Source organism: Pseudochaenichthys georgianus, chromosome 18 (assembly GCF_902827115.2).
Source record: "Pseudochaenichthys georgianus chromosome 18, fPseGeo1.2, whole genome shotgun sequence".
Lineage (NCBI taxonomy): Eukaryota > Metazoa > Chordata > Actinopteri > Perciformes > Channichthyidae > Pseudochaenichthys > Pseudochaenichthys georgianus.
Window position 1 is genome coordinate 12,080,107 of NC_047520.1, and position 14,645 is coordinate 12,094,751.

The window sequence follows — 14,645 nt, forward strand, 5'->3', positions numbered from 1 at the left end:
TGGCGATGAAAAACCTTATCCCACAGCAGATGTTTATCTTAAAGTGAGGGGCCAGAGTTACCTTCTGAATGTTGGAGTGGCTGATCGTCTTCCCTATCCGGTGGTGCTTGGTGACAACCTTCCTGTTCTTCTTGACCTTTTAAGTAAGGTCTGTAAAGGTCTGTAATGTCGCACTCACAAGGTCAAAAGTCAAGGAGACCGAATTGTCTATTCAACCTCTCAGTGAGCTGCCTTTCTATAATGAGGATATTGAAGCTAAGCCTGGGAAAAACCATAAGACACGTAGACAGAGAAGAGAGGAAAAGTTCCAAAATACTACAGTAAATGTCCACCACAACCTTTGGGATTTAAAATGCCTATTGACATTCAGAAAATGCAGCAAGAGGATGCTACTCTAATTCCTTATCTAAAGCAGGCCAAACCCTTGGAAGAAGAGGAGAACTTTGGACATTCAAAGGAAGATGGGTATTTTCAAGGAAATGGAATACTGTACCGCCAACAGGGGTCAACAAAGCAGCTGATGGTACCAAAGTCTGTTAGAGACCTTGTCCTTGAGCTGGGTCACTCTATTCCCTGGGCAGGTCACCTAGGGAAACGCAAAACTGTTGACCGAATCCAGAGACATTTCCACTGGCCTGGTCTACGCGCTGATGTGGTGCAGTATTGCAAAAGTTGTCCTCAATGTCAACAAACCTCAGCCGAATACCCTTCAAAAGTCCCTCTTCAACCATTGCCAGTCATAGCTACTCCATTTGAATGATTAGGTATGGACATTGTGGGCCCGGTAGAAAGAAGCAAGTCTGGACATCGCTTCATGCTAGTAATAACTGACTACGCTACAAGATATCCTGAAGTTTTTCCGCTTAAAACTGTCAAAGCAAAGTCAATTACTTTTTGTTTGGTGCAGTTCTTTGCGAGAGTAGGGTTTCCCAAAGAAATTCTTACTGATCAAGGGACTAACTTTATGTCTAATACAGGATGTGTATAAACTACTGGGGATTAAAAGAATCAGGACTACCATCCTCAGACTGATGGTTTGACAGAGAGGTTTAACCAAACACTGAAATAAATGCTCAGGAAGTTCATCTGTGAAACAGGATCTGATTGGGACCAGTGGTTACCCTATGTGCTTTTTGCTTTCAGAGAAGTCCCTCAAGCATCAACTGGGTTCTCCCCGTTCAAACTCTTATATGGACATGAGGTAAGAGGCCCACTTTCTTTGCTCAAAACTCACTGGGAAAAGGATCCCAAACCAGCTGAGCCACAGAGTGTCATTGCCTATGTTGTCCACATGAGGGAGAAACTGAGCAGAATGACTGCACTGGCCAGCAGAATGTGTGGGAGGCCCAAAAGAACCAAATAACCTGGTATGACAGATCTGCCAGGGAGAGGAGTTTTTCTGCTGGACAAAAGGTTTTGGTTATGCTTCTTCCCACACAAGACAACAAACTCCTTGCAAAATGGCAAGGGCCTTATGAGGTAAAGAAAAAAATAGGTGCAACCACGTATGTGATTGCAACCCCTGGCGAAGCACGCTCCCAGAGAATGTTGCATGTTAACCTATAAAAAATAATGGTTTCCCAGGTCCGACAAAAAGGAAGTGTTGTTGATTAGACATGTGGAAGAAGAGGATGACGAAGATGCGCAGTACCTTCCTCTACCTGTCGCTGCTTTGCCTGATCTCAACCACCTCACAGCTGATGAACAAACCCAGGTCAGTGCCCTCTGTGTCCCAGAAGTTTTTAAAGAAAATCCTGGTTGTACAAACGTTATTGACCACAACATTGTGCTAAAGAGGAATGCTTCTGTGCGAAGATTGAGCTACAGAATCCCTGAGCGCCTCCTGGTGTCCCTTAAAAAGGAAGTGGATCTGATGATATCCCTGGGAATCATTGAGGTATCAAGAAGTGAGTGGTGCAACCCCATTGTATTGGTACCAAAGAAGGATGGCATCCTACGGTTTTGCATAGACTTCCGTTATCTGAATACAATTTCTGAGTTTGATTCCTATCCAGTACCTCGCATTGATGAACTCATTGATTGGTTGGGCAAAGCAAAGTTTCTAACCACGATTGATCTATGCAAAGGCTACTGGCAGGTGCCGCTGACTCCACAGTCCCGTGAGTTAACAGCCTTCCGTACACCATGGGGTCTGTACCAGTTCTCCGTAATGCCATTTGGACTGCATGGCGCACCAGCTACGTTCCAAAGATTAATGGACCAGGTATTGTTGGGATTGTCAGATTTTGCTGCAGCATATCTTGATGATATTGTCATTCACAGTGCTACATGGGAGGATCATTTGGACCATCTGAAAGCCGTCATTGGACGTCTAAAGGAGGCTGGATTGACTGTCAACCACTCAAAGTGCCCCTAACACTGACCTCTGACCCCCCTGTGGCCCCCCTAACAATGAAAAGTTTTTTTTTTTTTTTTTTTAAATGTATATTTTCTGGTACTCGGTTTGCCAAAAACCGCAGGATTTTGTTGCTGTAATGTGAGATTGTGCAGACACCCTTATGTAAAGTAGAGATGTAACTGTTCATTGCCTTTATTTTTATATAAATATGGTGTGAGTGCAAACATTGCACTATAACTTAAGCTGAAGCTAACTGAAATAAATAAGTGTACTGAAACAAATACCAATAACTGTATTGCATTGTTTTCTTATGCGCAATTACTTCATACTGTCTAGTTCTCTTTTTCGTCCTGCATTTATTGTGCCCCCCTCAGAAAATAACTGGCCCCCCAGTGAAATTGGTCTAGAACCGCCACTGCCGAGCTATCATTAGCATTTGAGTCCCAGCTTTAGCTGCGTCTCTCATTCAATTTAGTATGGAAAGCCCAGTGTGGCATATTTTGCCCGTTTTTTGTTTAGATGCAGAGAGTAATGTAAGTACTGGCCATAGTTACTACTGTAAATACAGTCCTAGGCCATGTAAGCACTGGCCATGGTTACTACTGTGACCATTGCCTACGGCTTTATGCGGGCTGTTCTATTCCATAGAAGCTAATTATCTGGTCTTAACATTGTGTTTCGCCGCATGGCTAACACCTTGCATGTACTGTTAAGCTTCACTATTTAACTCAGCCGGTGAGGGCAGTGCTCTCGCTCCCGCTCCCGGTAACATATGGTTTTTATTGCAGTAGCACTATATCGTTGTATTTACTGCTCCTAGTACTAGACTCTAGCACTAGGGTGATATGCAGAGAACAATCTTCACTGTGTGTGCTGTGTGCTCTGCATGTGTGTCCATTAAAGAGGATTTCATCCTCCCAATATTTTATTATCTAGGGTGCAGCCGTTGGCTGACACTTTTATGCACTGGCCACAGTTACTACTGTAACTACGGTTCCAAGCCGTGTAAGTACTGGTCATAGTTACTACTGTAACTACGGTTCCAAGCCATGTAAGTACTGACCATAGTTCCTACTATAACTATGGTTCTATGCTGTGTAAGTACTGGCCAGAGTTAATACTGTAACTACGGTTCTTAGCCGTATAAGTACTGGCCATAGTTACTACTGTAACTACGGTTCTAAGTAGGGCTGAAGGATATACCGTGTCATGGCGATAACCGCGATATGCGCATGCGTGATATCAGGGTTGCCAACTTTGGGTACCTGGCTGGAGTGAGATTTTGATATCATGGGTTTAATTACATATGCACACGAAATGACTGCTATCGTGTCAGCAGCGGGACCTTAGCATATATATAGGATATATATATACAATATTATACAAATACACAATATTGGACACAGACTATAAAGGGCATAACGTTTCATTGACTAATGAAAGTCAAACACATGTTTGTTTCCACTGTTTTATTGTGTGCCTGTGGCGATAAGCAATTAATTGACTTATGGTTTGATAAATAAAAATGAACTCGATAAATTGCCATTTACATGAGGATGTGACGAGCAGTTTGAAAGGATGTACTTGAATTATTATTATATATTATCATTATGTCAGTGGTCTAATATGCTCATACAACGGTGCCGACAATATTATCGTTTATCGCAATAATTTCCGGGAAAATGTATCCAACAAAATTAATTATCGTGAGAGGCCTACATGAAACACACAGACACAAACAAATATACAGACTTACTCCAAATTGCCAAATATATTAATTAACACATTCACTCTCATATACTCTTTGACTCTATTTTGGCCTAGTAGAACAATAAACAGCAGACTTTTACTTTTTTATAATTTCTACTGGATTTTAGATCTGCGCATGCGCAATACGGGTCGGCAGTTGCGGCTCCAGAGTATTTGTGTTGGGTAATCTACGGTAGGGCTAAGATCCCATACAGTGGTGGGGCTCAAGTCAGTATTTTCAATGTAATTACATACACGCTATATCGCCCCCCTTGACAGTGAAACGCCACGCGTGAGGTTTAGATTATTTCCGTCTCAATCCAAATTGAACTGTATGAAATAAAAAGGCACATTTGTCTTGAAGTAAATGAAAAGTTCGACCTGGAGCCAATCCTGCAATCTCCCCACAAGTGAAAGAGTTTTTTGAAAAATAAATAAATCTATTACTACACATTTAAAAAAAAATGAATGCCATTTTAGTTTTGTGTTACTTTGTTCTGAAAGCTGAACCTGCTGCTCCTCACAGAGAGAAGAGGGAAGAGGCTGTGAATTACTTTACATTGTGGATAAGGGTGGATGTGGATAGCCCCCATTGTTCTGTGTGTCAACATGAAAGACAGCCCACACACCTATCAATCATCACACCGTGGGGTCTTATTTCATTACGTGTTGATTTCTATCCACACGTAATGTTGTATCGATGTATATAGAGATGTACTACAGCAAAAGTATTCTCCGTCGGGACTTCCTGCAACAACACCACGCCGTTATCTTGATTCTGATTGGCCAGAAGACATTATCAAAGATGTTCTATTGAGAAGACGATCACTACCTGACAAAAGTTTTCAAAACCGTTTCTAGTCTTCGGTATTTCCAAACAAGTGACTACTGAAATCAATCTTACTAACTGCTGTCTGTGATTGCTTGTTTTGGCGTGAGAATAGTTTGGGCAGAGTGAGAGCGTGAGATTGAGAGTGAAAGCGTGTGTCACACGCCAGATGCGTGAGAGTTGGCAACCCTGGTGATATTCACACCGCAGGGACGTGCGGTTTTATTCATTTTTAAAACAAATGCTAATGCACTTTAGCACAGAATTCAAAATAAAGATACCCTTATTACTTATCGAAACTGCACATACAATATATCCGATTACAGCTGAGACTCCACAGATTATTTAAGTATAGTATCTAAGCGATCCAATCTCGTGACACCGGAAGCAAACACAGACATCACAACACGTACCTTTTACGGAGCTTTTACGGGAGATTGTCTCACCAGAGTAGCTGCTGCTTCCGGTTTTGGCTACGCGTCACTCTCACTCCTTATTTGGTAATGTGTGTATTAGACTGCCGCATAGCCAAGACCGGAAGCAGCAGCCACTCTGGTGGCTACCATTAGCAGCTAACTTTTGTGCTCCGATTTTTACATAAAAATGGAATTATGGATTATAAACAATTGCTTCAAAGCCACAGATACATAATCAACCTATGGATTAACCGATTCAGCCGCGTGTTTTCTCATTTTAATGCCATTGAACATGTATTTTGATCAGATTGACAGCTACGGTGAGACGATCTCCCATAGAAGCTCCGTAAAGGTACGTGTTGTGATGTATGTGTTTGCTTCCCCTGTCGCGAGTTCGGATGACTCCGTGATGATATATATACCTAAATAATCTGTGGAACCTCAGCTTTAATTGGATATATTGTATGTGCAGCTACGATAAGTAATAAGGGTATCTTTTATCTTTTATCTTGAGTTCTGTGCCAAAGTCCGTTAGCATTTTTCGCTCAGGGGTCATTTACTGTAGATGCTACTTATGAGACTTTTGCTTTGTTTTGGTAAAAATGGTTTGTATCGTCAGTTAGCTGAGATTATTCCCGTTAATCTGGTATAACACATTAATGGGTTCTTAAATATTAAGATCCCCTGAGACACAGTGTCGTGAAAAAAAAGAGTAAAGTACCCGCCGCGATGTTGGAGCTTAACAGGTTAAAGAAAAATGCAATATATATCGCAGGGGAACAAAAAACCGCAATGTCAGTTTTTTTAGATATCGTGCAGCCCTAGTTCTAAGCCGTGTAAATACTGGCCATAGTTACTACTGTAACTACGGTTATATGCCGTGTAAGCACTGGCCATGGTTACTGCTGTAACTATGGCCCTGTGCTGTTATCTTCTTTAGAAGCTAGTTATCTGGTCTTAAACATTTGTGTTTGACTTGATCTCACTTGATTGTTAGCAACGTCTTGCATGTATACTGTTAAGCTTCATTATTAACTCAGCTGGTGAAGGCAGTGCTCTCACTCCCGCTCCCGGTAACGTATTGTTTTGATTGTTAGCAGCAGCCGCTTGGCTAACATCTTGCATGTTTTATTAAAGCTTCTTTATTTAAACTCAGCTGGTGAAGGCAGTGCTTGCGCTCCCGCTCCCGGTAAACGTATTGTCTTGATTGTTAGCAGCAGCCACTTGGCTAACATCTTGCATGTTTTGTTAAAGCTTCTTTATTTAAACTCAGCTGGTGAAGGCAGTGCTCTTGCTCCCGCTCCCGGTAAACATATTGTTTCGATTGTTAGCAGCAGCCGCTTGGCTAACATCTTGCATGTTTTGTTAAAGCTTCTTTATTTAAACTCAGCTGGTGAAGGCAGTGCTCCCGCTCCCTGTAACGTATTGCTCTGATTGTTAGCAGCGGCCGCTTGGCTAACATCTGGCGTGTTCTGTTGAGCTTCGTTGTTTAACTCATCAAGTGAAGGCAGTGTTTTTCGCCCCCGCTCCTGGTAGACGTGCTGCTTGATTCTTGGCAGCAGCCACCTGGCTAAGCTTCCCCGTTAAGCTTCTTTATTTAATCCAGCTAGGTGAAGGCAGTGCTCTCCCTCCCGCTCCCTCTGCCGGTAACGTGGGTGTAGTTACATCCTCTCTGTGTTCGGCGAGTAGGAGCATTGCTCTGCTCTTTCCGTTCAGCAGGTAGCCGGTGAAGGCTGTGTTCTCGCACCCGCCCCCGTGTACGCTGCACCTGGCATTCGTTATGAACTCAACCAGTGAAGGCAGTGTTCTCGCCCCACCTCCTGGTAGACGTGTTGCTTGATTCTAGCAGCAGCAGCCCGGCTAAGCTGTCCTGTTAAACGTCTTTATTTAATCCAGCTAGGTGAAGGCAGTGCTCTCGCTCCCGCTCCCTCTGCCGGTAACGTGGGTGTAGTTACATCCCTCTTTGTTTTCGGCGAGTAGGAGCATTGCTCTACTCTTTCCGTTCAGCAGGTAGCTGGGGAAGGCTGTGTTCTCGCGCCCACTCCCGGCTACGCTGCATCTGGCTACCTATAGACTGGCTCATTCATGTAGCACCTGTATGGCTTCTCTTGAGCCCGAGGGTGGCCATGACCGCTGCCCCCCTCTGCCTTGGCCTCGAGCATTTGAGGGAGGGTCTCACGCAAAGCGCCTGCATGAGCTGTAGATTCATACCTCGGGCGCTCAGAGTGGCTAGAGTCGCAGAGGTGGCACCTCTCCTCATCACAACTTCCTCCTGCTCAGTCTGACCGTTCCCGGTGACTTGATAATAATAATAATAATAATAATAATCCTTATATTTATTATAGCGCTTTATCAATGACTCTCAAAGCGCTTTACAAATACACATTACACATACAGATCATACATACATGTAATGGTCATCTACTGATGGAGTGATGGCTATGGGTTCACCCCCCAGGTAGAGGGTTAGAAACAGGCTGTCCTCTAAGGTGGGTCGGTTAGCTGCCGTCATGGAGCAGACGAAGTCGCTCCTGTTGGCCCTTCAGCCAGGGGCCGGTGTGGGTGGGGGCTACTAGCTTGCCGCCTGGCCCTCCTTTGGTTGCCACACCTCTGCTTGAGGAGGCCATGTCGCTAGCGGCTCCGGATAAACCTCTTCTGCAGGGCACGGAGGACGCCTTCATGGAGGCCATTATTCGTGCGGCCCTGGTACGCTTGCAGCTTCAGGTTCCGCAGGCCGACTCGGGCCTTTTTCAGGCATAACCCTGCCCCTTTTCACTCCCACTGTTCCTCCTTCAGAGGAGTACCTGAGGGAGCTCCAATGCGTGCTGGAGAGACACCAGGGCCCTCTCCCACTCTGCTGCCAGGCAGGATCCGGCGAGGGTGGGGCTGGGTCGCTTGCCATCCATTGAGCCTGCCATCGCCTCCCCGATTCGGGCTCCTGATGCCAGGTGCCCTCGGCCTCAGTGCAGGGTCACAAACAAGCTGCTCTGTAGGGCCTACGACACAGCGGCACGGGAACTCCATCTCCCATCTGATACTGGCTTTCTCTACCTCTCTGCGGCAGGCTCCGGCTGAGCCTTCTTTGCTGGGCCTCAGTGATGCATCACTGTAAGCCTTTGCCCTAATGTCTAGGGAATGGGGACAAGTTATGTCCTTATTGGTGCAGACTCGTCGCCAGGTTTGGCCTGCTCAGTCATCACTGTCGGAGACATGTCCTCCGTAGTGTGCCAGTCGAGCCAGGGGAGCTGTTTGGGGCAGCTGCATGCCCTGTAGGCACTAGAGCGTGCTGCCCAAGATAGGCAGACCAGGCAGCAGCTCTCGGGTCTTCATAGGCCTGTGCCCACTCCCAGCAGGCCCAGGGGTCCCTCTAGCAGCCGCTCTCAGCCACCAGCTTACAGTGGTGGTCTGCATAGGTCCCAGCGGCCCACTCATCCTTTCGTGCCGCCGGCCTTCTAGGTGGCCTCGTGCCTCAGAGCACTGGATATATCCAGTGCTAAAAGCACTACACATGCTGGCTATTGTGTTTCGCAAAATGGTCTATGGGACGTCTCTACTGGGAACGTTTTCGTTTTTCCCACAATTAGAAGTTGCCATTATTAAACACATTGGTGTTATCAAATTTAAAACATATAATTAATAAATGGGTGAAAATTGCTTGTGTCCATAATGGGCAGCATTAATATACCCACATGACAGCTCATTGTTACTTTGTAATTCTACTCCACGACAATTCAGAGGTTAACCTGGTATTTTTACTCCACTACATTTATTTTAGTTACTTTGCAGATTCTGATTAATGATGTGAAATATAAACAACCCTTAAAGCAGACTTTAGTTACACCTGAGTAAAATTCAGGGAAGGTGATTGTCAAGTGCCAACAATGTGTATACTTCCACCATTAAACTGTCGTATTCTGCACATTTCTTATTCTATCTACATACATAAGAGTATAATTAATGTGTATAATATCAGTTAAAATAAGTGCTTCAACATAGTTAACATTGCAGGAAAGTAATATATTAGACGTTAAGTACTTTGTCAGGCTTAATATTTATCTGTAGATAGATACCCTCAAAGCTTTTTTTTTATTTAAAAGAAGACCTTAACCTAAAGTATTCTTTAATGTTTAAATAAAGGTTAATTTGTTTTTCTGTTTTGCACATGCTCCTATTAATATCTTTGTACATCCGGCACTAAACTGTTTTATTGTAGAGATCACTTATAGTATCTTCTTGATTTTTTATATTCTATATTTATATCATTGACCTTCTACTTTCCCCCTATGAAAGTATGTACTCTTAATATTTTTTTCATCAAATATAACAAAAATAATTCAATAACGTGCTTTAACCACAAGGTACACATCGCCATAATAACTTTTTATTATTAGTGTAGGACACGTATGTATAACATCTGAATATGTATAGTTTTATTCATGTGTTCACATCATTTTACAGGATATTGCTATATTATTTCACATGTTTTACTTCTACAAATTAATATCTGATTTGTAAAACATCACAGACAGAAAGGTATATCCGTAATTTAATGGTAAGCTATAGATGTGTCTCCCATCACCCAAAAAACCCCTGACTATTTTCTCAACTCAGTATTTACATTCTTATATTTAAAGAAAATCAGTAATATCTTTAAACACTACAAGTCCTTTTCTATCAGCTGTGCACCGTTATGGTGTAAATATAACCTATCTACCAATTGGATCAAATATAAAAGTCAGCTGAATTAGTGTTGATACGGCAAGGAGACGTATTGCGTGAAGATAAATTGAAGATGTTGTTTAATTGCTGATATATTCATGATCCACGTCACATATTCAGTTTCGGTGGCAGTTCTTCCAGTTTCTCCAAAGGGGCTCTATAAATAGAGAACTACAGCAGATGTGTAATATTTAATGCAGCCGAACCGTGTATTACAATGCCGTTATGTGATGACTTCCAAAGAGAAAAGCAAGCACACTCGGAATAAAGTTTTTATTTTAAATGTTTTTCGGATTTCATATCGCATAAACACCATATCCCAACGTGCATTGCGGCTAAACAATCCAATCACCGAGCTTAAACCATAGCTGAGGATCTTGGGTAATCAGTTCAGTGGGTTTGTATATGTTTCCGGTTATCTTAGGTAAGACAGCTTTTATGTGTGCAGCTCCACTTGCTTGGAACAATCTTCAGCAAGAATTGAAACGGAGCAATCTCATTCATCTGCATGTTTTTAAAGCTAGGCTAAATAAAATTCTCGTTGATACTATGGGCACTTGTAAATGTCTATAACTATGTAAATGTATCCTGTAAATATAATGTATGATGTCCTTTATTGTTTTATGTTTCATGTGGAACCTATATGCTGCAGGTCTCCCTTGAAAAAGAGATCTATGATCTCAAGGGACCAATCTGATTAAATAAAGGTTTGAAATGAAATGAAATGAAATTTTGAAATTCAGTTCCTGACGGACGCTAAAAAGGCTCGAGATTATAGAATTAAACAAATGAATAAAAACAAGGATAATTGTGTGCTATTGTTGAGTAAATAACAGTGTTATTTAGAAAAGAATAACATATTAGAAAGAAAAAAAGATTTAAAAATACAGATATCAGTATTCTGAGGCTCTGAACCCCATTTCTTTTCCTCACGGACGGCAACAAAAGTCAGACATTATACAATTTAAAATAAAAACAATAATCGTGTCTTGATATTGAGTAAGAACATGTTTTTATGAACCACACAGCTTCCGGTCTTCCAAGACCCGACTGAACAAAAAGATGTGGTGCAGGCACGAAACATACTACCAATAGAAATACATTGCTTTTAAAATCGTTCTGTGTGACACGAAAAAAAGGTGAAAATCGTGGTGGTGAACACGAATCAATAGATTAAATGTTGTGACTATAACACGAAATGCCGTGAGACTGGGTTGGACCGTCAGTCCTTTTTCAAAATGTAATTTTAATGGTAATACGCTATTGTAGTCTCTGTACATTCTGAATTATATTGTAGCTGAAATGGAGAAAAACTCCACAAAGAAAGATTGCAGTTCTGCATAGCCTTAAGGTTTATGTTATGTTATGTTATGTTCACTGGAAACTCGACAGAATATACAAGATGTTCAGTTTCCTTAAGTCAGGAACAAGCAGGATCAACACTAGTGGATCCTTTGGTCAGGTCAAACAAATCCAAAGAGGGGGCAGGCAGAAATCTCAGGGTCAGAAAAAAGGGCAGAGCAGATAAACGGGCAAATATGAGCAGAACACTGGAGAGCTTTGCAGTACACACAAGACAATGTGGCAGGGAAGAGCGAGGGGATATATAATATACTGTGGGGGTTATGAGAGAATGAGTTGCGGGTGAAGGGATCTCCTGGGGTACCAGGTGAGGGAATGAGCTGATTGCTAACCCCGGGAGGAAGGCAGAATCAGAAATGACAGGAAAGTCATTGATTTGCAAAACCAGTAACACCTTTGATTGTTTAGAACTCGTGACATGTCGCCTCCAAGTGATGAGCCTCTATTATGTCTCAGTTTGGTCAAGTAGTTTTGTGCATTTAAATAAGCTCCCTATTCTATTAAAGTGGAAACAGACAGCTTTTTCAAGTTGGTGTCATTGTCTTTGCTGCTGTTGTAAAGACAATAGAATCACCTTTTGTCTTCTACAGAGAAACCAAAGAGAAAGACCTGCTGCATTTGTTTCCAAAAGAACTGTGCAAAGACTCTGTGACATATTTTCATTTCAAGTTTTTTGAAAGGTTTTGTTCAAATATGCAAAGAGAAATGATCTAATGTTAACTTTTGGTGAAAGGTACTGCAGCAATTAGTCAAAGTATAGTCAAATAAACACCTAGATTAGTATTTTTGGCTTAAGTAAGAGAAGACATGATGGAATATTAATTTCCTAAATTAAAGGGAGGGAATGCTCATGACACGCATTTTTAAATAATTATCATCCGATAAAACAGACCAGTCTCTGCCAGTCTTTTTTTTTTTTTTTAATCCGATGACGTTATCAGTGATTTTAAACTGATTAATTACCGAAATAACATCAACCCTGTGCGCGGCGCCATACATGCATACATATCTAGTAATCAAAATCATTGTATCTACTAAGTAGGCCTACATTGGGGTTGTATTTTTTGCCTTTTTAGAAAACTGTATTTTATATTATTTGGGCAGTACATGATATACACAATTGTATTGTTTGCCTGTAGTTGGCCTTTTAATTAATAAAATATTTGAATTTGAAGTTTTGTAGATGGGGATCTTTTGGAATTATCTAGTCTTTGTAATTGTCCGGCGACGTTTCTCAGACTGTCCAGACTGCTTTAATTCTCTAGCTTAAATCAGTAAATGTTCTAAAATGTTTGCTGGGGCCCTGACAATACATTAGCAGACAGGAATGTCAGTATTGCCATCATTTAGACGAGTCCGAACTCAAATACTCCGCCATGTTTTCGTGTGTTTACAAAGTGAACGCATGGATGACGTCACGACCATCACGTGACTATTGAAAATGGCCAAAATGGCAGCTGCCTGACGGAATATACAGGTTTGAATAAAAAAGAGCTATAAAATTATTATTTACCGGGGAATATCGCTGATTTCTTCAGGGTATGGTTTAAACATAATGTTTCACTAAATACTGAAGTTTTGATTAATTATCTAATGAGTGGAGCATTCCTTTAACCAGTATAGTAACAAGCAAATGTCCCCCCTGTATTGTCTCAATTTGAATAAATAACTTAAGGAATAAGATAAATTAGGAACAAATTATGATGTTTTGCAAAAGCCCTATTGTCATGAAGCTTAGCGCAAGTTCAATAAGGAAGACCTAACACGAGTCACTTACACGTTACTCGATGGCTCCCTTCCCCCCTCATTAAATATGAGGGCGTCACCCCTCAGCAGCCAATAGCTGCACATGCTAAATTCCTTAAATGCCTGCTCTTCCTCCCTGTCAGTTGTCATTTGCAGATGACCGCAATCCGCCTCCACCCCTCTCGCCTCCAGTCTCCTCCAGGACAAAGCTAAACCTTCCTTCTTCAGACCGGTCTCACCTACTCAGCACCACCACCAGTGTCTAGACCCCGGGGATTTCATCGGAGCGGTGCTTTCCCTCCTGAATGATTATCCTGCAAACCGGGGCCTAATCGCCAAACACCATTACATTCTCCTGTTGTATTATCATGGCAATCATTTCATTCATATGACGTGTAAACAATAAATATGTAATTATTACATCACGTCTCTCCGGTTTGAACTTTTAGTCATTCAACAATGATCAAAGCAGACGTTACTATCCACATCCTCACAGGAAAATTATGATTGTGTTTCTGTTTACTAGAAACTATGTAGATGCCTAAAATACAATGATGAGCCAGTCTGCTGTCCTTGTCCATGACTGATTTGCAGGGCATTGGGTGTAAAAAATGCATCACGAGTGTAGAATCCTCTAAAAATATCAAATCACTATTAATTCTGAAACACTTTCAAACTTTTCTTTGATTTACCAGACTGACGCGTTGAATCCCAGATGGAATAACTCGTCTCAGAATAAAAGGGAGATATGTCATATCATAGCATGTCATATCTAATGACATGCTGACTAAAATAATGACTTTTTCCATTTCTGTTCCCCAGCTTATTAGGAACCTTTATCAAAACAAAGCCTACAAAGCTATAGCAAATACAGGCGGGATTTTCTGCATGTGAATAATTGTGGCTGCCAAAACCTCACACAGAAAACACATGCATTAGAATGAGTAATTCTGAGATATTTCTTGCTAAACAGGCACAATTGTTATTCAAAATGTCAACAGTTACAGTAAACAGAAACAAATAGACTTGTGGGTTGTGGGATTAGAATATGTTATTCCTCCAAATGATGTGAGAACACAACCCAGTTATTTTCATTTTTCCATTTGATGTGTATTATGATTGATTCCTGCCCATCCTGAATACAAAATCCCTATCTTCTGATACGTTGATATGATTATTATAGTAACCACATTTTGCATAGTGGGAGGCAATGGTTAGAGAAAAATAAAGGAGTTTCATTGCCACACTAAATCAAGACTTAAGAATGTTAAATACCTAAGACACACGTTATTGTAAGTTCATAAGAGCACAATGATGTGAGAGAGTCCATTTCCTGACAAGTCCTCCAACTCATACGACCAAATAGGCCGATTGTTCAGGCCCTTATTACGACCAAATATGTCGTTTGATCAAGTGCTTAATACGTCCTATAATTACGTTTTAAAGTTTTCGCCCTCTAGTGCTC